Source organism: Aulostomus chinensis, chromosome 20 (assembly GCF_037954235.1).
Source record: "Aulostomus chinensis isolate RoL2024-O1b breed Wild chromosome 20, RoL_Achi_v1.0, whole genome shotgun sequence".
NCBI classification, from domain to species: domain Eukaryota; kingdom Metazoa; phylum Chordata; class Actinopteri; order Syngnathiformes; family Aulostomidae; genus Aulostomus; species Aulostomus chinensis.
This window is the reverse complement of record NC_141339.1, coordinates 16,449,633-16,473,661: the sequence shown is the minus strand read 5'-3', so window position 1 is coordinate 16,473,661 and position 24,029 is coordinate 16,449,633. Positions and strand designations below refer to the sequence as shown.

At 41.4% G+C, this 24,029-nt stretch overlaps 2 long non-coding RNA genes across 3 annotated transcripts; one reads left to right on the top strand and one right to left on the bottom strand.

Annotated features, from left to right (window-relative positions):
- On the bottom strand, positions 1-2,562 carry LOC147243026 (uncharacterized). Its single transcript, XR_015110629.1, has 3 exons — positions 2,494-2,562; positions 480-575; positions 1-385 (listed from the first exon to the last, which is right to left on the bottom strand). It is a non-coding gene; the product is annotated as an uncharacterized LOC147243026 (long non-coding RNA).
- LOC147243025 (uncharacterized) lies at positions 586-24,029 on the top strand. 2 transcript variants are annotated; one of them, XR_015110628.1, is made up of 4 exons: positions 586-1,104; positions 19,363-19,468; positions 20,275-20,322; positions 23,048-24,029. It is a non-coding gene; the product is annotated as an uncharacterized LOC147243025 (long non-coding RNA). The 2 variants fall into 2 exon arrangements; XR_015110627.1 differs by lacking the exon at positions 23,048-24,029 and adding an exon at positions 21,915-21,982.

Sequence of the window (24,029 nt, the reverse complement as noted above, 5' to 3'; positions counted from 1 at the left end):
ACCCGAAGTAATCAATCCAGTAGGAAGAAGCCGGTTTAGGGTATTTCATCCATCCATCGTCGAAGTCGTCGTCTTCCGCTTACTCCTTACTAGTAAAGGTCACGGGGGGTAGGGGGGAGCTGGAGCCTTTCCCAGCTTCTACGGGCGAGAGGCAGGGTTCACCCTGGACAGGTCGCCAGGCCATCGCAGGGCCAATGACGAACAACCATTCACACTCACATTCATACCTACGGTCAATTTAGAGAATCCATTCAGCCTAGTCCCCAAACATGCAAACTCCACACAGAAAGATCCCGCCCCCGAGCCGGGACTCGAATCCGGAACCTTCTTGCTGTGAGACCACAGTGCTGACCACTGCATCACCCTGCAGCCAGATCCGGTACCTCTGTATTAAAAAAAAAAAAGAAAAGAAAAGATAAACATATATAAAAACGTTTTAAAAGTGTTTAAAATAAAATAATGTGCATATATTAATTTACCGAAAAAATCCTAAGAATTTCATGTTGCTTTAAGATTTAACGTCATTTGAAAGAGTCGGAGATCTGTTGATGCGCCGATGCCAACAAACCACGCCCCTGACACAGAAAAACAAACAAACAAAAAACAACTTTTGAAATTCTCCGTATCTGAGGAGCAAGCAGAGCGGAAAAAAACAGTTACTATTTCAACGCCAGCGTGTCAAAAAGAAAGTTAAATTAGCTGTTTTTTTGTTCAAAAAGAACATAGAGTTGCATGACGCTTCAAAACCAGTCAGAAAAGCCTCCACAAGCGGCGACGAGGGCAGCTGCTGCGCTCATGTTGACGATCAAAATCGGCTGCAGCAGGAGGCTGGCGCCGCCACAGCTAACCAGGTTCACCGACAGCTCGCCAAGCCGGGGCAGGAGGCTAGCGCCGCCACAGCTAGCCAGGTTCACCGACAGCTAGCCAGGTTCACCGACAGCTAGCCAAGCCGGGGCAGGAGGCTAGCGCCGCCACAGCTCGCCAGGTTCACCGACAGCTAGCCAAGCCAGGGCAGGAGGCTAGCGCCGCCGCAGCTAGCCAGGTTCACCTACAGCTATACAAGCCGGGTCTAACGTGATGTGGGGTGTTTTGGACAACTAAATGGTGAGCATACTGTCTATTAATAGGCCGCCGTGCCAGTCTTTAAATACAGTAATAATTATGGAAGGTTTGTGTGATTTATTGTGAGCTCTTCTTTTGTTTGTTTACAAGTTAGACCTGTTGAGAAATTAATTGCTGACTTTAAACTTTAAGTCCCACCTGTGGTGATGTGGGCATTTGACTGTGCTGCGCAGCGCAGCCTAAAATAATAGTAAATTACCTATTTAAAATCGAGGCTTGTAAGTCCCCCAGCATGGCAAGTGGGCATTTGTATGTTGAATCCAGCATGTTTTCTGGATGCATTCCGTGACCTGTGCCCCTCTCATCCCTGAGCTGTCATATGTACTTCGTGTTCACCTTATGATTTACAAATTAAGCAATGCATTCATATATATTAAACAGGAGCTGGGGTAGTTGTGAAGACCATAAAACACATTTATAGTTTATTTTGTCTGATGTATTTTACTGTGTACCCGATGCATCTTTTCACCCCTGATGAGCTTGCATGCCTATGAAAAGTATTTAAGCTTCCTCAGTTGCTGTGAAATTAGGGCAAATAACCAAGTATTGGTAGTAAATGGGAATAAAGTACTTGATTACTCATCAGTGGGTGCATTTTCTACTTCTTTCCCATCCCATTTAAAATTCACCTCAATTTTTTTCTCCTTAAAATTGGTAACAAATAAACCTAATCTCATTATGGCTGGATACCCCGGCTCTGTCCATAGCAACTACGGATTTCTCTGTGGTACTTAAAGCTCCTGCAGATCTAAGTAAGTGATATCCAGCTGACCTCAAGGTGGAACCAATTCATGCAGCAAATCCCCTCTCTTTCACGATTTCGTCTAACGTTTACCACGTCTTTTTTCATGACTTAAGTCGAAGCTGCTCGGAGCCGAGATGTTGATTTGCACCTCAATCAGCAGTATCGGCACGAGGAGAAACCTACACCACCTCTAGAGACTAACAGACAATGGCCCTCACATCAGTTTTCACTCCCAACACCCCTCCACACACACTACTCAGGCAGACTAAGAAACTGTGACCTGGACCTGGCACTCTGACATGGCAACGGTTCAACTTGACAAGCTAAGAGACATGAGTGCTCGAGTATCCTGTTCTATTCTGGCACGCTCATAATAACTTTGACACCGCTGACAAAATGCAGACAACAGCGACTGTAGCTTTCTGTCATTGACGACTATTTCTCATGCAGAGGTTTCTTGTTCTTCGAGGAATAAACACACTTCCATCTGATTGTACAACATGTTGCTTATTAATTATTTAATCCATCTGTCATCAGTGTTTTTCAGAAGATTGCATGCGCGTGTTTGCTGCGTGAAGCAATTAAAACCATGTGACTCTACCTGTGATCCAGTTTTGTAACATCACCTTGCATGACATCAGCAAAGATAATCGGGTTGTTTTTCATTCAACTAACCGGCCAAACCAGAATGTGAGGTAGAAAAATTAGGCCACTGTTACACAGCAATGATGTTGTTGGGCGAGTTGCAACAAGTTTAAGCGCACAAGACCAGCATGCATGTGGTTCACTTTAATTTTATGGCATGAAAAAAAACAACAACAATGTGGTCCACAGCTGTGGCCTGTAGGACCGTCAGGAGAAATGGAGAGGGCCAAAGGGAAGGAAAAGAGGCGACGGGGCAGCGCTCATTGTCACCACGCCGGTTTATTGTTCACACTCCTTCACATGCTCCCTTCTGCCTGAGGCTTTTTATCATGTTGTGGCACGTGAGCTACAGCTGAGAGTTCCTCTCTCTATCTGAGGAAAGGGCCACTTGGCTGCTGCTGAGTGAAGGTGAGGAAGGAAACTAACAGTAAAGGTCATGTGTTGGACTTCCTCTGATAACACTGAAAGAATTAAAAGATATTTAAACAGAGATTGAGGCTGTAAAATACGCAGTAATATAAAAACAAAATTAATTATCTTATCTCATGGTTTTATTTCACTTCAGTTTCAAATTGTGCCACTTTGTTGTGGAGGGAGCCTCGCAGGACCCCGCAATAAAACATATAGAATAAGCAAAAAAAATGTAAAGTCATTTTTTTGTACTGTTCTCTTTTTTTTTTTCTCCCCAATTAAGGAACCTGTCTTTCCCCAGGAAACTCTAGCTTTGAAATGCACTTCCAGGTGCTGTGTGAGTGAAACATGTAAGTCTTAACAGAGCTCACTTTCTGCAAAAATTGAAATCTGGTTAGCTTTAGGTGGAGGGAACACATTTCGCCAGTAATATGTAGCTTGAGATCTCTTCTCCTTTCAGCCCCAAACAATTGCTCAGACTGACCAGAGAGGGCGCTATTGTAGTAATGGGACACACCCTCATTTAGCCTCCACACCCAAAAAAAAGGCAATACAGGGAACTGCACCAGCAAGATCTCTTCACATAGTTTAGTTGAGAGTCCACATGGAATATGGCCCATTAGTTTATCTCAATAGCCTGATATAAAATATAAAACGCGACAAAATATCTTTGTTATGGCCCCCACAATCAGAGCCATTTACTGTATGTTACTGTACAAATTAAAAAAAGGGCTGACCACTCGCCCTCATGTTGACAGTCATATAGCACATTAAGGGCTCTGGTTTGTTTCACGGCAGTTTGGCCAGCATCCAGAGGGGGGAAAAAACATCTGGATTGTTGCTCTTAATGGGCTTTTCTAAATGTTAAAAGCGCTGAGTGTGTTTGACTTTGTCTGCCAAAAATAATAAATCTCTGTCAAGGGGACATCAGCTATGATGAGAGAGAGATAGGTAGGAACTATAGCTTTCATCTATTTTTTTTTTTAAATAGATATTTTGTAAATTTGTTTGACTCTGAGTGTCGGTAATACCAGTGCTGTCAGTGTTTTTGTCACTTTTTAGTTCATTCAGCTGAGTTGTGTGGTGTAAATGTATTATCCATTGTGTAAATAACACATGTGAGACACTTTCTACATACTAAAAAGAGGTTTGCTAAGTGGTTAGCATGTCTCCCTGAGGGCTTAACGGCCACCATGTCTTATTATTTACACTGCTGTTGCTTCAGTTTTGGGTCATGCTGAAGTTTACCAGATGTGTTGAGCTAAAATTGACTATATCAGACAGATAATGACCGAAAAACAGAAGAATAGTATTTGTGCAAAGCTAGAAAATTTCCCATTTCTTTCAGAAAAATGTGTACATTTGAAACTTTTCTTGTGGTATTCCCTACCTCGTGAGAGGAACTTTATGAAACGTGAGTAGCAGAACACAAGGTATTATAGGACATGAGGCCATTCATCTTTACTGGCATAGCTGTGGTAGCGGCAGGTGTTGTACCTGATGCTACATCAACAAGCTCCCTGCTGCTAGCAGTGGCGCTAATACTAGCTTGCTGCTCCTGGTTTGCGTTTACTGATTCTGGAGCTTTGTTGTGTCATTGTTTGACTTATGTGCTCTCCGTGTGCCCTCTAACAGTGAGGCCAACATATTAACTGCAGACATACTTGAAAAGATACAAATTTATCCATGCAGTTCATACATAAAACATTTATTCATGAATCATGTGCTAGTTAATCGCTTAGTCATTCCAGACGAGCCCCCAAAGAAAATCAAGAAAGCTGTTCAAGATTCTCAAAAGACCTGCTCATGATGGAAATTGAAATAAATTGCAGGTTTTAGAAAGCAGCACGCACATACTTACTATAGAGTGTCATATGTTTGTAAAATACATGTAGATATATATGTGAGAAAAAACATTGGTTTGATTATTCCTTATTATATTTTGTTTAAAAAAAGTCATACCTTCTACTATCTTTTATTAACTGTAGAATTTAGACTCCCAGCCCTATTGGTACCTCAAGAAAGTGACGTTTTCTTTTACATCTTTAGCGCTAGGTCTGAAAATATTCTGAATTAACAATAAAATGACAAAATACTGGTGCTAAGCAGGGAAAGTTTAGCATATTTACCACCAGGTTGTTGGCATGCTAACGCATGCTAATCAAATGTGTAACAAACTCTTGCTGAGTTGGGAATGCAACTCTACTGCAGGTATGTCATCAAAAAACAAATAGACTAATTGAGACATTGACTTGATTGTGGTTCTAGTTTAAACATTTAGGGATTACAACACAATCCCCGAGGACCAAAACGTACGTAATTTTATGTCGACCGAGCTAAAAACAAAGATATTAGCTCTGCACCAAAATGGCTGACTGATCTGAAACTGGACTGCTGAATGCAAATATTTACAAAGAAATAAATGGCACCGTATTGGACTGACTTTTATGACTGAATAACCCACCCGTACATCAAGACCATATTATCTCAAAAGAGGTGTTGTTTTAATAGATAGTGATGGACGAGTGTCCGTACCTGTGAGCTCGCAAGTCTTCCTTACAGAGGTTGTGTTGTCGTATGTCACAATTAGTCAGTGAATATGTTCCCATGAGACTCTTTCCCACAGTTTGACAGGCAGACATGGAAGTCTCACATCAACTGACTGCTGTTGATAATATTGTGGTTTCATACATTTATAGAGGACTGAAATAAACTCATGGACTGTACATCTTGCTTCACAAGTTCTCTTCTTTTTTTTTTCTCCAGAGATAACAAAACTTTCTCAGACAGACATTGGTTTCGCTGAACGGACGAGGTTTCCTCTTCACAGTGCGGCCTTTGTGTTTGTGGATATTCATGGAATTGTTTACACCACTTGGATGGATGTTTCCTATGTGGTGGTGTATCACTACATCATCAAATTCTCTGAAGGAACGTGTCACTAACAGAGAAAATGATGTAGAAAATCGGGACCTAAAATTGAAATGATGGATTTGATTGTTATTTTTTATTAATACTTTAATAGCTTCAGGGCTTGGTGAATATGAATGGGACACAATCTCTTTAAAAAAAAAAAAAAGACTCAAAACCACATTTCTACAACCAGTCATAGCATCTTAAGTAACCATAACAACCTACGGATTTGTATAAAAGCGTCCTTGTGTGTATCCTGACATTTAACAAAAATATTGTGAAAAATTGCTTTTTTTTTTCTTTCTTTTTTTTTTACACTGAGTTTGCCTGACTTTACCTTGGTGGAACAAGGTTATACCTTCTTCAGTTATCAACTAGTTTTCACATTTCACTCCACCAAATACCTTTCCTGTGCTTCTGTGGAGAAATTCTTTTATAATTAAAGTTTCAGTTCATGTATTATCTTTTCTTATGTTTTAGTTGCATAGGCACATGAAGTAATTCATATTGTTTACATGGATTTGCTCCAAAAGGCACCGAGCTGCTGGCCTGAGCTACATGCTCCACCAGTTTTGGTAAAAATCAGCTGTATAACACATGCTTATGTACACATTTTTTTCCTCTTTTTTTTTTTTATAAATAAATCCAAACTCCCAAGCCAAAAATAAAGTAACTCATCCTACCCACAGTGACGTTCAAATGTACCGTTTTATAAGCTTAATGTTTCTTCTCTGACAGCTGGCTAACATGGAGCTGATTTAGAGGATTTGATTTCAAATCTAAACTTTTCCCCGTGAGAGCAGGTCTTGTTGAGAGGAACGGCGCTGACTGTCACGGCACTGAGTGATGGGGAGCTTGAGTGTTTGGCGCGGGCTTCATTTCGTGTGGAGAACATTAAACTTCTGGTTGCTCAGCAGTGCGCAGGGAAACAGCCTTTGGCTCTGCAGACACTTACAAAAGGCCAAAAGGGGAGCTGAGCAGTGCACACACAAACATGAGTAATGACATCCAGCTGCTGCATGCACACAGACACATGCACATACACACACACACACACACACACACACACTGTTGGAGAAACAATGCAATTCAGTAGCTTGTAGTTGCATGAAACAACATTATCGTAGCTTTTAAAGATTAACACTGATTGTTTCTCCAATTGCTGCGTGAGAGAGCGCTGTCATGTACTCAACACACACCTTCCTATTTCCACACATACATTTGCTGCATAAAAGGAAATTTGCAAACGCTCATGCCACAGCCTGCCTCATCTGGTTGAATGCTGTGGTCTGTGAGGTTTTTGTGTAGAACACTGTGTTTGTGAGTCATTGGAAACACACATACAGAAGACATTAAACACAGCCTGGTTTACAATTTAAGCCATCAGCAGCCTTGCATAGCACTGTGAGCAAATATCAAGAGGTGTGATATTATGTGTGTGTGTGTGTGTGTGTGTGTGTTCGCATATGTTTACTCGCATAAAAGAACGATAACCACTGGCAAGTCAAGATAAGAAACCTCACTTGACCCCGTGTTTGAGACGAGCCAGGACAGACACACTGGAGAGTTTCAGAGCTCTTATCTAACACTTGGTGAGGTGATGTCATTGTCCATAGAGAGTGTCCCAATACAGAGACATGACCTTAGAACACCAATGTCATGACAGTAAGTGTGAGAATGGCCTCTCACAGTCAGTTCCTTACCTGTGTATTTATTTAAAAGCAATTTTAGTCTGCTGACTTATTGTTTATTATTATTTAAATGTTCTTCTGCTCTGCTTTCTGAGCACAATCATTCAGCGTTAGTGCACACAGAACTGGGCTTCTATTTAGATAACGTGAACTCTAATATATACAGTGTGAAATATATGGAATCACGATGGAGCAGCTGTTGCTTAATATGTAAACAACCTACGAAAGGTGTCATGGAGTGTTCACGTTTTAAAGGAAGTTAAACTCTCACTGCAGAGAGGCAGTGGAAGGTTTTAGCATCAGCTGAGAGAATATGGGGGGAAACCCTTTAGGATTTGGGGCACCAGCTGTGCCTCCCCTGGTCAGGCTCAGGTCTCAGCTGGGACGTTTTTTTTTTGTTTTTTTTTAAAGCTGGCTGTGACACTGTAACCTGATCACCCACAGAGGGAGGGAGCAGGGTGAGATTGAGGGAACGCAGAAGAAAACAAATCTTTCTAATGTTGCCAGGGTGTGTCGAAGAGAGGGATGGATTGGTGCGAGGCAGAGGAGGTGGAGCAACCCCCCCCCCCCGCCCTCCCAAACACACAAACACACACACACATGAATACACACTTGTACAGACAAAGGCAGGGGTGATTTATGGGGGAAGAAAAGCCAAACGATAAGAAATATGCCACGTGAAATAAAAGATTTTCGAGAAATGAAACCTGCAATCATGATGGAACTTTTGATGAAACATTGTAGTGCCTTGAATGTTTGTTTAGCATGATAAGAAAAAAATATGGTGAAGACATTAACCTTCAGAAAATAATTCAGTTGATTTTTGTTAGAACAGCAGCACTCTCTCACACTCGTAAAAACGCCAGAAAGCAATTTAGACCCACAAGGACCAAGAATAGGCCAAAATCAACCCCCTGGGTAAAACGATGCCATGTCAAAATTAAAGACGCAGATTATTTCGATATTAGCCACATTATTAAAGTGCTTTGTCGACATGTGTAAAGTCCTAGTTTTTGCAGCATTTTGTAACAGGCACGATGGACAAACTGTTTGATCAAACATGTTGCAAACTTAGCTTTTTCCTTTTTTGCAAAATCAACAAGAAAACAAAAACCTACCACAGTAGGAAAATGGACGTGGTTTCAGTTCCTGTTGGGAAGTGAAAGTCCAGCTTTGGATGTAAAGTTGCGGGGTTTTTTTTGTTTGTTTTTTTTACATTAGTCAGATCTATAGGATGATAGTTTCAGAATAAGGTCAACAGGTCGGGACCAAGTCAGTCTTTACCGATTCCATTACAGTTTCAAGCATTTTCATTCTATCCTCACATCTCTGGAAACTTGCGTTTATTTAACTTTGTCACTTGGTCAGGTTCAAGAAAAAAAATCACATTTTTACATTTTTCTACTTTACTTTTACTTTTAGCTTATGTAACCTTTGTTGTTACGGTTACAATAACAACAGCCCTGTTCATGTAGGAGATAGTCAAGGTCGTAGGTTTAAAAGATAGTCGTGACTTGCCGTTAGAAATGTGAAACTGGAAACAGGAAAAAAAGAGAAATCAGCCTCCTCCCATCGCAGCGACCTCCTCGCTGTATATCAACATCAGCTGAGTGAAGTGGACTGGTCAGTGTCAGTTGAAAGGTTTTTTTATTCTAGCAGAAGTGCAGATACATTTGTAAATTTAAAAATGAAAAGATAAAGACAACTGCTCAAAGTATGAAAGGAAAAACAATCCTTTGAAGGCCATTCATCCCATTTTTTTTTTCTTCAGCTCAGCTAATCAAGCTGCATCGTGTCGACGCCGTACCTACGCCATGGACACGACGCCGTCACTAAGCATTTATAGTTCTGCGTCGAGGGAACGCGTTGCTCTGCAATTCACCGCCAAGCCGCTAGGGGGGGTGTGGCTTTGTCTTTGTACTGTTTATGGGGGGCTCTTGTCGTATTCCTTGGTTTTCTTCCAGTCACAGACAACAATTCACATGCGAAGAGGAGTTGTAGAGGTGGTTGTACATGCGCACCTCCTCGATAATCCTTTCTTCGGCTTGGTCCATTTTTTCTTGGAGCTTTCACCACAGAAACTTTGAAAATGGCGGTGTTGTTGTTGTGCTGCAACCATAGGGCTGCGACTGAACCGGAAATTCCGTTCTGAGAGGACCAATCTCAGTCCTCGATGTTCACGTCACCACGCGACGCGTAGTCAGGATTTTTTGGAGGCGCACGTCTGGCTATGGCATAGGGTCCGCGTAGGGATCTGCGTCGACGGCTTTAGACTAAATCAAATAATTAAAAACTATTCTTACGTCACATAAAACAGGTTCAGTGTCAGTAACAGAATAGTTACTGCTCAGCTCTGACAGGCAAAAATTAAAACATGAATCGATTTTTTGCAATTTGGGGGCCACATCATTACATCGAATTTGCAAAATATTAGAATCATTTGCCCTCTTTTAGCTGCTTTTAATCTCTATCAACACCTGAGGAATACACGCCCCTGTTATCACAAGCTAGCTCAGGCCGCGTCTATATGGAGCTGAGCCCGTAGCTCGCAGTAGGATTTTAGAGCTGCTTCTCTTCAAACGTAGCTTAAACTTGATAAATTGCAGTCGTCAGGTGATATATGCCATTTGAAACATCGTTACCGTTTAAAAATATCAATTATGGCTGCTTTGAATAAAACACATTTAAAGATTAAAAAGATTTTCAAATTTGTTACACATGCATGCACACACACAGAAAATGCCCACAACAAAGGAGGATATCCTGTTATTCCAGAGCCCACTCCTCCTCCCAGAATAGCAGAGCATGGCAGGGAGGTTGTTATCGCTCTTATCACACTCGCTGGCTTTATAATGGCCTGCGTGGTAAGGAAACATCCCTTATTGTTTTCTCACAGGCTTCCTTTCAGACAGGGGGCCTAAGTGGCTGAGAAGGGCCCCCGTATGGCCGATATCGCTTCTCCTCCCTCTCGTCCCTTCTCATTAAGACCCCGTATCGCCATCGCAGGCTGCATAGATCCTTCCCTTATCTTAATCTGCCGCATGGATGAGGGTGTGTTGCACTTGTAGTGATAGACACACACTCACAATCTTACTGCTAACCGGCATTCATGTAACAACATCTGCTATACTCGTGTAACCTTTAAACACTTGATGAGTCGTGTGAACAATGTTTGACAAGCAATAAGTAAAAAAACTCTGGGACGTGAACTAACATGCCCATCGTGCAGTACATATCTTCATAAGAATCCCATGCATCTAGATGCGCTGCACATTGCTTACGCTCGGCTATGGTTTGCGTATCATAAACACACAAACTCGCACACACGAGACACATTCACACAGCAGTTACACCCATATCGGTATCAGTCCCCTGAGTGTGCCACTTCTCATATCCACTCACCGATAGTTTGGAATGTGAGAGGATCACGGCCTCATAACAAGCAGCTTTACACAGCAGCTGCTGCCGGGCTCATGTGCGTGCTGCCGGCACGCCTCGCTCCGTAAGTAAACCCATGCTCCAGGTATTTGAGGCATGCGATTCCAGCCCAAGCTAAGGGGCATTGTGCACTTGTGCACGGGTCAAGGCAAACCTCAGCAGAGGCCAAAAGGTCTGTAATTTAAAGAGCGGGGTCAAAACTTTCTGTTGCAGAGCAGGTTGGAGAATAATTCCACCCCGTCAGAGGCTGGATACAGTACATGTATGTGTGCTGCCGAGGTGAAGATGTGTTTGTGCTGGTGAGACAAACTGCAAAGTCGAGTGTTCAAATATCAGCTCAATATCAAGAACAGAGGGAGACAGAAAGATCTCAGAGAGTGCATACGTCCATGAAGGAGGTGGCTTGGATACAGAAGACGCCATCAAAAGTCAAAGGCCACAAACTGTTTTTCCTAGATCACCAATCCATTTCCAGCTGCTCATCGACAATAAAATTTCACCAAATTATGCCCAAATTTTTCAGTGTTTAGCCATCATTGATACAAATATGCATTCTGGATCATAGAGCAAAGATCCAGAATACAATCAAAAGGACTTCTGGAACATCGTCCATCGTCATCTTCCGCTTATTCCTACACATTAAGGGTCGCGGGGGGGCTGGAGCCTATCCCAGCGTCAACAGGCGAGAGGCGGGGTTCACCCTGGACAGGTCGCCAGTCCATCGCAGGGCCGACATAGAGAGACGAACAACCATTCACACTCACGTTCATACCTACGGTCAATTTAGAGAATCCAATCAGCCTCGTCCCCTCTTGATGTCTTTGGACTGTGGGAGGAAGCCGGAGTAACCGGAGAGAACCCACGCAGACACATGGAGAACATGGAGACTCCACACAGAAAGATCCCGTGCCCGAGCCGGGACTCGAACCCGGAACCTTCTTGCTGTGAGGCCACAGTGCTAACCACTGCCTTCTGGAACATTCTTATCTCAAATATTTGACACAGCCAAAATGAGCATGAGTCATCCAGAAGTGTTGCCAATTGATGTAGTACATTCTGCCTAGGACCCTGCACATCCAGGATCTACAAATTGATCCAGATCACCTCCAAACGTTAACCACTTGTTCTGTGTAACATTACATGTATATCCACCGAATTCCATCGAAACAAGTTGATGAGATATCAATCACATCTCAGGATGCCTACACCCCCCCCCCCCACACACACACACACAGTGTCCAAATTGACACAATTGACTGCAATTTAACAATATAATCATGAGGAATTTCAATGTTGGCACCTGTAAATGCAAACAGACGTCTTCACTGCTCGCTAACAGTGTGAGTCAAGGTCGTTATGCCGGCGCGGCACGGACGGCGAATGCACAGCATAGTGAAAGATGTGCACCTGTCACGACCAACTGTTGAGGACAGACGGTCGTGGGAAAAATCAGAGTGCTGCGCTGTGATGTTTTTCTAGACTCTCTACAGCCGAGGGACCAGATTATTCGCCTGCTGAGGGACACGAGCTAAATTTACTTTAACTTGACTTGCCAAATGGGCCAAAGCTCTGTAAGACAAGTGCAACGATCAGCAAGCTTTAACCCACTTTTAAAGACCAATTTAGATTTACTTACCTTACATTAGAACACAATTCTCTAATAAGCATTGTTTAATTAAAATGGTATCATACTGATGCTTAATTTTAAACATCTACAATATGAAGTCAAAAGCGTCCAACACTTTTTTGATGTCAGGAAAATCATTTTTTGTTGTTGTTGTGGGGTTTTTTTAGCATTTAAAATCATAAATAAAAAGTTCAAATACATCAATTATTCTTTGCTGGGGTTGAGGACAACAACAGCTGAGGTGTGGCACATGTATCACACGCCACCCAAACCATCTGAATATGGACAGTGGAGGAAATATGTCCATCATCTTTTATTTATGTATTTATACGCCAGACACCGCCCCCATGAACTCTTTACATTATTTGATCATCTCCACAGGGATCTCACTACAGTTCCTTGTTTATATTTCTCATCCGCTAAGTTCGATGAGCTTTTATAAAAGTGAAGTTGTCCATGTGTGATCATGTTTGTGTTGGGCGTCGTAAGTGAAGAGCACAGTTTGATTTCAGGCAGGAGACGGTGGAAACGAGTGTCTCACTTCTAGCCGGTGACTGTTTAAACAACCGCAAGTATTCAACTGGTTGTGAAACCGTCTCTATATGACTCACATGAGTAAACTAGACCATCAGGGGGAATATTTGCTTTCCCTCTCTGGTATTGCCTCACACCCTAGTCTTGGTCGCACTTCCTGCCAAATGTTAATTTATGGCACACAAACCAGAAGGCCTATGTTTACATTTCTGCAGGCAAAGTTTCACAGGGAATAGTGCATTTGTAAATTGATTGATTGAGATTTTGATTTTCTATTGAGAATTTTATTTCTGACATTAGATTTTTTTTTATTTTTTATTTTTTTAGTGTGGCTTATGAGAGGGAAAAAAAAGTCAACCTTAGTCAGCTATTCAACAGAATCTAAATCTGATTGAGAATTGGCTCTCTTCCTGCTTGGTGGATATTTCCTCTTAGTTCCTATGTCAGAAAAAGTAAAAGTACCCTCTTTTTGGTGTGTCTGGACCACTGAAACTGGTAATCACGTTAGTTCTAGGAACCCAGTTTTGAGGAATGTTCTTTGTGCCTTTTCTCAGCATAGTGAGAACTGAACTGAACGACTGGTTGTAAATGTTCATTAATGGGCTGAGGACATAATGGTGCAGCGCCGGTAACCAGCAATTTTAAAAAGCTGAGCAGCATCACCAGCTCACTCATAAACAGCAGGACCGGTCTAAATCTACCTTTTTTACTTCTTACGTCCCTCAACCGTTCCTTCTTGTGGTGTGAACATAAAAATAACTTAGTTTGTATGACTACTTTGAAAGTGCTAATTAAGCTAGCCTTTCTCCGTGCAACCCCAAAGCCCCATTCAGTTTTTAAATGATATATTACATTAAGTAAACTGCCATTCACTTCTATATCTTCAGAAGACTCACTTGTGGGTCACATGACCTCAACAAAGATTCTGGATTGGATATCATGCTTGGATGCTACATTGTCAAATGTTTGGGGGCGTTTGGAGCAGTTTCACTTGGTCAACCTGTTCTGATTACAGGCTACTTGTAAATGCAATTCTTACAAAGGTCTGCGAGTGAAACGTCCGCACCTTTTAATACATCAGTGCAGAAGCATGTGTTGGAGTCCACTTTTTTTTTTTCCAAAGTTGGTTTTCTGGGAATTACATTTCCCAGCATCATGAAAGAGGGAGCATGGCTGTTGCCCTCTATCCATCTACTTATAAAAACAAAACCCTTCAGAGGGGCAGCACCTCGACCTAAGGGGAGCAAACGGGCCGCCCCTTCACAAGTCCCCGCACGCCGGTCAAAACTTAAGATCCAGAGCTCGATCTGCGGTCGACATCATCAAGGCTCATCAGACCTACCACCGTGGTGTCATCTGCAAACGTGATTATTTTGTTGGAGCCATAATTAGGAATTCTGTCACAGAAGAAGCCTCAGCAGGCAGCCTCGAGGCGTGTTTTGATAGAGGAGGAGTGTTTGTCTAGATTGATTCACAAATCACAATGAGTCAGCAAGTTAGCTTTGGCAGCAAAACCATGAGAATCTTCACCTTTTTTTTAGACTACAGTTTTACAACAAACTAAAGGGCTCCATTAACACCACTTCCTCTCAGGATCCAGCTAAAACCAAACAAAGGAATTCATAAAAGTTAAGGTTAGCACTCAGAATTGTCTTCAGGATTTTTTTCTGTATCTCCTAATTGGTCGAGGGGGCTTTGCCAAGACTGGATGTGAGAGTGAGGGAATTAAATAGTGCCAACAAAACAGCCAGGCCATGAGAGGAAGGAGTATTGTTCTTGGCATGGATCAAACTACCCAATCCAAGCACCCAGATGGACTCAAACAGGCTCCAGTAATAACACACACACACACACACACACACTCCCACACACACACACTGAGGGAGAACAGAAGTCACCTCAGGATACACATAGAACACACAATAAATCCATTGTGACTGGCTGTGTCTTTTCTGAGATATTTCACTGCTGGCAGACTTTATCTACCTTATCGCACCAGGGAGAACAATTGACCTGACCTTCAAGACACAAGTGGAACCTATAAAGAATAAATTAACTTAAGGCATTTATATAAACAGCTTTGAAAGACTTCTCCCTGGGAGAGATTTAGCCTTTGCATTTCGAAAACCTACACACTTTTACAATAAGATTCCATATCAGACTCTTGTCCTTCATCTGTACCACTTCCTAAACAAACAAACAAACAAAACATTGCAAATCTCTTTCTGTGCACCATTAAAAAGAACTGGTGCATTCGAATATGGAACAAAAAAAGTGTTTTATTTGAGTTTAACATGCAGATCTGACTGTTCCTGCAGCCAGTCGTGTGTCTCTGACACACCCCACTAGATCTACTTGCGCTACTAATGTTTATACAACAGCAAACAGGTAGACGATAATCAAAATATGTAGTAAATTATGAAAGTAGCAAAGTCACCCACTGGAAAATCTTTGCCACCACAGAAGCCACTCCAAAATAAATATGTCTAGAGAGAGAGAGAGAGAGTGAGAGCGCGCTTTATAGGACCTTCTCATCCACCGGGCCTCTTACTCCATCACCAGGTTTTCTCAGGAAAACAAAAAAACACAGCATCCATAGCGACAGAGAGCAAAGGAAGACCTGGCCCGGGCCTGTCACCTTTGGAGCATCCTGATTGGTCGAGGCCCACCGTGTGAGCTTTGTTGCCGTGTGGACAGCGAGGCAGGCAGTTCTCTGAGTGTTGCTGAGGACGCAGAGCTTTCTCAGCAGTCCTGTCAGGGAGGATTTACACCACAGGCTCAAAGCTGTTTTTTTTGTTTTTTTTACTCCTGTGACAGATTTTATGGCTGCAGGAAAGAACCTCTCTGTTCCTCTCCATTTAACTGCAGTGACGGTCTTAATAATCTGCTGAATTACCTGAAAAATTATTTGATTAAAGAAAAACCCAGCAACAGCTATTTTTTCTTTTCTGGGGACAGTTGCACTGCAGTTTATTCCAGATCGACATTACAGATGCATTTATAAACAGGTGCTCAGCCGTGGTGCTGACGTTCAGACCGCTGCATGGAACAAAATCTGATCACTATTTTGACTTACCCAACCTGGATTACCAACTAAGTACTTTGCCTTTATCTATATACGGGCAGATAGGAGGATGCTCTCATGTTGCTTTTAGCGGTGCTTGCTTTTTTTCATCAGAGGTAAAGAGGTTCACCAACTCATTCACTGAATCAGAGCCAACAAAATGACTGATTTGAAAACAGCCAACAAAGGAGAGCTTGCGCTTGGCCACGTTGAAGTGTACCATGCTGAAGCAAGATAATCACGTTCCATTTGCTGAGCTTTGCTTGCTTTGCTGGCTGTGTGAACCAATGAAATACCCGTTTACCAACCTGCGCTTCTGCATGTACAACTTCGCCGCGCTGTAGCCCACCTCTTCCAACCGTGCTGAGGAAACTTAGCGATCACACCGGTCAAACAAACCAGACTATAAATGACAAACAACCTCTGGGGAGGTACGGATCAGACCTGTGAGAACGAATCAGAACTTCCCTTCAAGCTCTTGTTTGGTGTCCACTGCTTCCTGAAGAAAATATCAGCTGTTACATGTTGACTTTGTGTGGTGCGGGACAAGCAGCGGACAGCTGGTTCACAACATATTCCCTATTAACAGCCACTATCTATTCTTTAGTCAGATTGCCATATAACTCCCATGTTATGTGTTATATTGTTGTGCAACACAAGAATCCACTTGATGTTTCTAGCTGAGCTCTCATCCATTCACATCTCACCCCTGACTATGCCATTCAGGGTCAAGGGGGGGTCGACGCAGATCCCAGCATGCCTTGTGTCATCGGCCCATCTCACTGCTGTCTTCTCTTCTTCCAAATACACTGAAGTTCATGGTAAAAATACGAAGGAGAAAAAAAAAAGGGTTACAGACGTGAACCTGCTTTTGGTGCCATTGTTAGTCATCCCTCATTTATTACTGCCCCGTGGCACGGTGTTGAGAGATGGGGTTAAAAAAATGCTGAATTATGACTGGCAGTCGTTTCCTCTGTAGGAAGGAGACACACAAAGAGCTCTCTGATTCTGTTGTTCCCAGGCGGGGTCCAGCTTGAGGTGATGACTTCCTATGAATCACTTTTGTCTACATTGCTGATTCGCGGCGTGTTGATCTTGACCCCCGTGTGTCTTCTACAAGTGTAGATGGAGTTAAACGATAAATCACAACTGTCTCTACTTTTCTGACTGATGTGTTCTTATTGTCTCACAAAGCTTTTCTATTTCTATTTTCTGTTGCTATTTTCTATTTCTCTTACATTCAGGCTTGAAACGTTATTTGACATCCCTAAATGATGACATAAATCAGTGTAAATCAAATTTTTATACATTTGTGTGTATGCAGGCCTTCAAAACAAGGTGCTACATCTCAGTGGGGTTTTCATTCTACAAGTTGATAAATCATTTCTACACTTTTACAGTATTTTCTGGTATTTTTGTTGCACTGAGCTGAACTCCCCTCAGGCAAAGACGCGTTTCTATAATCCAAGGATTCTATATTCAACCTGGATGATAAATGTTCTTCTGAGAGGGGATGTTTGCATCTACGTGTCCAGGCGTGTTTCATCCAGCTGCAGTGAACATGGTCTGTAATTACCTGCTAATGTTTCACACAGAGTGGTGACCCCTGATCATCACTCGGATCACCAGACTGAATCGCCTGCACTATTTCTCACACTGAGATCTGAACTTTCAGTTCCCCTCCAGTAGTGTGACATCATGCTGACTCAGCAACTCAAAAGCACAACCAGACCCAGCACTTGTAACTGCAAATAGAAAAAGAAAAACAGTTTCATAATTTTAATAAATGAAAGAATCAAAGATTTTGTAATAAAAAATGCCCCTTCGAAAATTATTCGTTGATTTTAATGCCAAACTTGAAAGTGAAAGGAAGGAAAAAAGCATGTTTTCTCTCTGTAAAGACATAAACAGTCTGCTTAATGCATCGTGTCTTTAAATGCTTTTCTAATATCTTTCTGGATGGAACTCCTTTGCTAATTTTCATACTTTAAATGCTTATTATCGCTTTATATAAACAATCTCGGCTGTGACAATAGGCGTTTAATGGTCTTGTTATGCTTGTTGAGTCAGAGCAGGTATTCAGCTGTGATTTATGCTCCCATCACTTGTGACAAGCTTGTAAAGGAATTCCCCACTGTGCTTTCAAAATTGATTAAATGAGAGGAGACTCCAGGGGCCGCCCCGTTGCACAAGACCGGGATAAAAGATGAAGGTGGACGTTAGAGACATGCTTCATATCCTTGAAATCCACTCTTGTGGTTTATAGCAGCTATTATAACCCTTCAGTAACAAGATTAGGGACTATGTCTAGCAAAACAAGGAGATTCTGAGGCCAAGCAGACATGCAGTAACCAGTGAATTAATGTCAAAAACAGTTTAGGGCAGAGCACAAATTCGCGATTATGAACTATTTGAAGGCTCGGTGTTGTGCATTTTTTATTTGGCTACACAAAAACATAGCTTTCTGCGAATCTTTAATAACTACAGGAATGCGACCAAAGTAGTCCCAGGAAGTTCCAAGTTTTTCAAAACCCGAGGCAGGAAAACTAAATCTCAAGCAAGTTCCAAGTCTGATAATTTGTAGGATATTTAATTCCAGGTATTTTCTGCATTGATCATGTTACCACAAATTTAGGGACAGGCTCTAATTTAACCTTAGCGGAGTACTTGGCTAACCATTAGCTCAGCATACAACTTCTCTGCTGTAGTTGTAACATCTTATGTGTGATTTTCAAACTGCATATTTTTCATGTTGCATTTCCTTATTTAATTATCAGAGCGTAGGCTTTGTATCAGATGGTAATAATCTTTGGAAACATTTTCTTAGTTCCTCTTTTGAAAACCGCAGGAATGATTCAGCCTTTCTGCACTGGCACGCAAACTCCTTTGCTCCTTGCCCCAATTGATTTGCATCATTTTTAAATACATATTTTGGGCTCATCTTTAGAGCGATAAAGCTGCAGTCCAAGTGAAATCATGAGTTGTTGGCATTAAAGTTGATTTGTAAGCCTTTAATGATTATTTGTGTTGCAAGAATCAGTCATTCTAGTGGCATGATAAGCAAGATTAATGTTATCTATATGTTGCTGTTTTGTTGAAAAATAAACTCTTCTTTGTCTTTGTTCTCATCTGTTCTTTGTCATTTTGCACACTGAATCTCACCGGGCCTAAGATGAGCCCAGTTCTTCAGCATGAGCCTCCGGTCTCCCAGCCGTCAGCTGGAGTGTGTCTGACAGCTTCATTCATGCAGTAACACCAGCAGCGAACTCTACGCAAAGGTAATTAATCTGGGAACCTAAAGCTGCTCCCCATTCACCGCACACCAGATAGATAATTATAGCTACAGGCTTCTGGGGGTACGAGGGCAATGAACATGCTGACAGACAGGCTTGAAAGAGAGACTGAATACATTTTTCTTTACGTTTTAGCCTCCGGGATTTAATTTGCTCCATTAACCAGCTGCTTTATGGAGTAACGGTGAGGGGATAGCAGTCACAAAAAAAGATCTCATTTTTAATTTGACTTTAAACAGAACAATAACAAATAATTATAACCATGAATTAATCTCATGAAACAGTCATCCCAACCATGATAGATCAGTATGACGGGAAGAGTGTTGCAGGTGTGAATCTGTGTTAATGACGGTGCTGACACATGTGTCAAGAGACAAAAAGGTCAGAGGTCAAACCTGGAGGCCACGACTCCAGAATGACCATCGGAACAAACACAACTGTTCGGACAGTCTGCAACATCTGAAGCATTCCAGATCAGCTTAAACTCTCTTGTCAGGTATTAGACACAGCCGTGTGTCGACTTTGTTTAATTGAAGTCTGGATTAAGATATTTGCGGAAATGACAGGTTGTTTTTTTTCATGTGGGATTACTGATATTTTTTATTAAAATCCTTCACTGCTTCCCTCACCATGTGTAAGAATGGTAACTCTCACACAACCTCACTTCCATCAGGACAGACAGAAGTTACATACAGGTTTTTTTTAATGCTATAATGCCATAGTAAACATTTAAATAGCACTGACAATTTGCCTTTTTGTGGGTTTTTTTTTAAATTGTGTTTTTTTTCTAGAACGTCACATTCATCAGCACAAACAGACAGAACGAAAGCAGCATGAAGGTCAGTGTTGTTGTATCCTACTTTTTTGTGTGTAGTTGCAGCTTCGAAATAAATACAGTTAATCTAATTATATTTCTGAAGAAGTACACAAGATTTCATTAGGTTTATGGGATGGAAAACATACCAACATTTTTTGCAAATATACTTATTTTCCATCCTCTCCAGTGTCAGACAAGAGGATAGATACCCTTCTCTCTAAGGTGCATGCATTTAGGAGCAGAGGCCAGCTAGTTAGCTTAGCACAGTGAATGATATTCGACAGGTAGGGTTAGCATATCTCTCTGCCTGCTGAAATTTGCAGTTCTTCCTCTGTGTATTTACTGTAGGTTTGATGAGGTTCAGAATCCTGGCTTGTTCAGAGACAGTCCTCTTCAACCTCACTTACAATCTGCCCACCCACTAGCAATCATTGTGCTAAGCTAACTAGCGGCCCACTGGTCTCTGTGGGTTTTACAATTTGTCGTCATTTCATAGTAAATGTTCTTCAGAACCCTGTTTCTATAAATGCAGGCAAGGGCAGTTTTGAAGAAAAGTATATTTGATGACTTTTGTCTGAGCTATGCTACACTTCCCGTCCACTACCATTCATTGTGCTAAGCTAACTAGCGGTCAGCCGATCTTCTATGGGACGCAGCTCCAGAGAGGAAAAAAGGACATCATTTTCTTGGCTCTGGAGTAGATGGCAAATAAGAATCTTGACCTTTAAATGACTGGCAAACCAGAATTTTTAATTTCGATTATGATGATGTAACCTGTACCAACAAATACTGTTACGTGTGCATAGACTATACCGCATGGAACATGTTGTTATACGAAAGAGATTCCTCGTAGCATGCAACTTTCTAGTAGTAGTTTGGAAGTTTGCAGGGAAATGTCTCTGCCCATGTGTGTCCACAGTGATTCACCAACAGTGAAAATTTCCACTCCCACGTCCTGCCTAAATGAGTGTTTCCTGTTGCAGGGAAAAGTCCTTTGTGTGGGTGTAAGTTCATATCCAAGAGATTTAGTGTTTGGTGATATGAGTAATAGTGTTACAGCTCAGATGATCACGATCTGTTAGATTTTTATTTTTTTTTAACAAATTACAGTCCGCATACCCAACCAAAAGAAAAATAATGAGCAGCTCAGTAATGCATCTTAATATATTCATAAACAACATGTTGATTATATATCAACATTCATACATCTGTTATAAACTAGCTCTGCAGGGCTTCTCATTGTGAAACATCCTGCTTTGGTCTAATGAAAAGCCCTGCCCGGCATCCTGCTAATACTCTAATTAAAGCCAAACAGGCATGCAGCTTTCTCCACCACATAATCAGTCACCCCTTCACCAAGATTAATTTCCACAACGGCATGTATTATCGCTCCTATTCTCTCTCTCTGTGAAGAAAATTAGTTAAAACCGGTGAGAAAAGGGGGGGGGGGACCTTTGTTTACACAGAATTATGAAGGTTAAAAGTCAGTAATTTCATGAAAAATATTAGGATTTTAACAACCAAGCAGCAGAATAAAAACCACAGTCGAGGGTTAAAGTTAACAATAAGGGGCTGAAACTCCTTGCAAACAAAGAAACTCCACATATGTTGCAGATTCAAAGAGGAAAAGGCACTTTGACGAAGCCAACCAGCTGCAAATGCAATCAGCAGAAGGTTTTTACATGATTCTGTGAGGCACGCCAAGTTGTGAGAGTCTTTAACAGGCTTCAGCTGAGTGAGTCGTGAGTAGCTTCAAACCAGAGCTGTCTCTGCCACCGACACAGACCAACACAATCCCAGCAGATGTGCAAATAACTGTGCGTGTTTGTAGTTTGAGATGTTCAGAACATACTTAAATGAAGTCAGTGAACATCTAAATACTTTGCACTACATTTATTTATTACATCTGATAAGTTTGCAATGTATGTTGGGTCTTTTAAAATACAAATTCAAACATCAGCTGAGATGAAAAATCACAAAATCCCAATGCAGCCATTTCGACCAGCTGTTTGATATTTTTTATTGAATCAATAAACTCAGAAAACCAAACGGTTAGCTTAAACCCAGAGGACTCCTTCTCCATTCGCCATGCATTTTGATCTCTGCCTTGCTGTGCTTGGATCATTTTGACAGCGCCATTGTACGATGCTTCATCAATACTTTATGGACAAAGGATTTGTGTTAAATTACGGCCTGACTGTACGCATCTTTAGTTGGCAGGAGAATAGCACGGAAGAAAAACTGTGATGGGAAAAACATGTGCACCGTAAATTCAAAACACGGGGTTGCATTTTATTTTACAGTATAAATTGTGAGAAGTATCAAATCAGACAAAACTTATTGCTCTCAACTTTTCAACATAAACACAACAGACATTTTATGAGCTGTTGCAGTTGCCTTTCCTTGGATGGTTGCTTCGCTGATTTTAGGCAGTGGCGCTGCTAGAGATTTCAGACACTTGAAAACACATAATAAAACCCCTTCAAACTTTTAATTTTGTGTTTTAATATGTTTTGAGGACCCCTTTCAGTTAGGGACTAATAAAATAATGCTTGTATCCTCAAAGTACTTCCTGATTTTTGTTAGGATCCTACCATTTTCCGTGCTAGCTAGCTGCATGGCCAAAGGAATGTTAATCCCAGTGTGTTGAGCCTTCACTTTTATTCTTGAGCTACTGGGAGGTTTTATGATAAATATATTGAGAAACAAATTATAAACTTGACTTTTTTTTTTTTTTTTTTTTACAGAATGCCACAAGCTGACTTCAGAAAAAAGTACATCCTCATCACTTTGTGTTTAGCATGAATTAGCTAATGTTAGCATACTTAAAGGATATTCTTAATTGGCAAACAGTAAATACATTTAAAAAAAAAAAAAGCAATTGTGTACCCTTCACTACACTTGGCACTCTTTCTGTGTACGTCTGGCTTCTTGAGGACCAATATTGTACTTTCGAGGGAACAAAGGAATCTTTGAAGGGACATTCTTCAAAAGTTCTTGTAAGTTCAAAAGTGTTCTTGTCTCAAATGCCCATTTTTGAGTGTGTAGGATACAGTTTCATGTGCGTCTGCTAGTGGAGGGTTTAGACCCCATGAGTCTAAACTCCAAGTACCACTTTGCATATAAGTGTTCCCTCACAGAGTAATAAGGTTCCTGTTTTTCTAACACCAGTGTGCTTCTTCTTCTTCTTCAGCAACAGAATTGATCTATTACACATAATCCCCCCACAGCGAATGGTGGCGTAACACTGTTTTGCGGGCCCGGCGGTGTCGACACAAACCGTGCTATAAAAAGTCAACCAAATATTTGTACGCAGGCATTCACAGAATTAGATTCAGATTGTTTCTTGATATCTGAGAACTTGCTTTAAAAAAAAAAAAAAGGCACAAACCTGCTTTGGTCAAGAATCAGTGCAAATGGCAGTAACAGCCCTTTGATCGTTGTCCTCATGTGATTCACATCCCCTCTGCACTGATTAAAGATACAAATGAAAAGAAAGATATCTTCTAACGAGGCCAACAAAATAATCAGTGTAGGTGGCAATTGTGTGGAAAAGAAATCAAGATATATACAGTCAAAAACAACAAAAACATAGCTGTCCTGAGGGCCAATTCATAACAAATATAGGTTCAGTGTTTTAGAAGTTAGATGTTCACTGAGACCACTGGAATAAACGTGTCAAACTGCAGCAGAGTTCAAAAAGTTTCTTTTAGTTCAATTTCTTCTCTT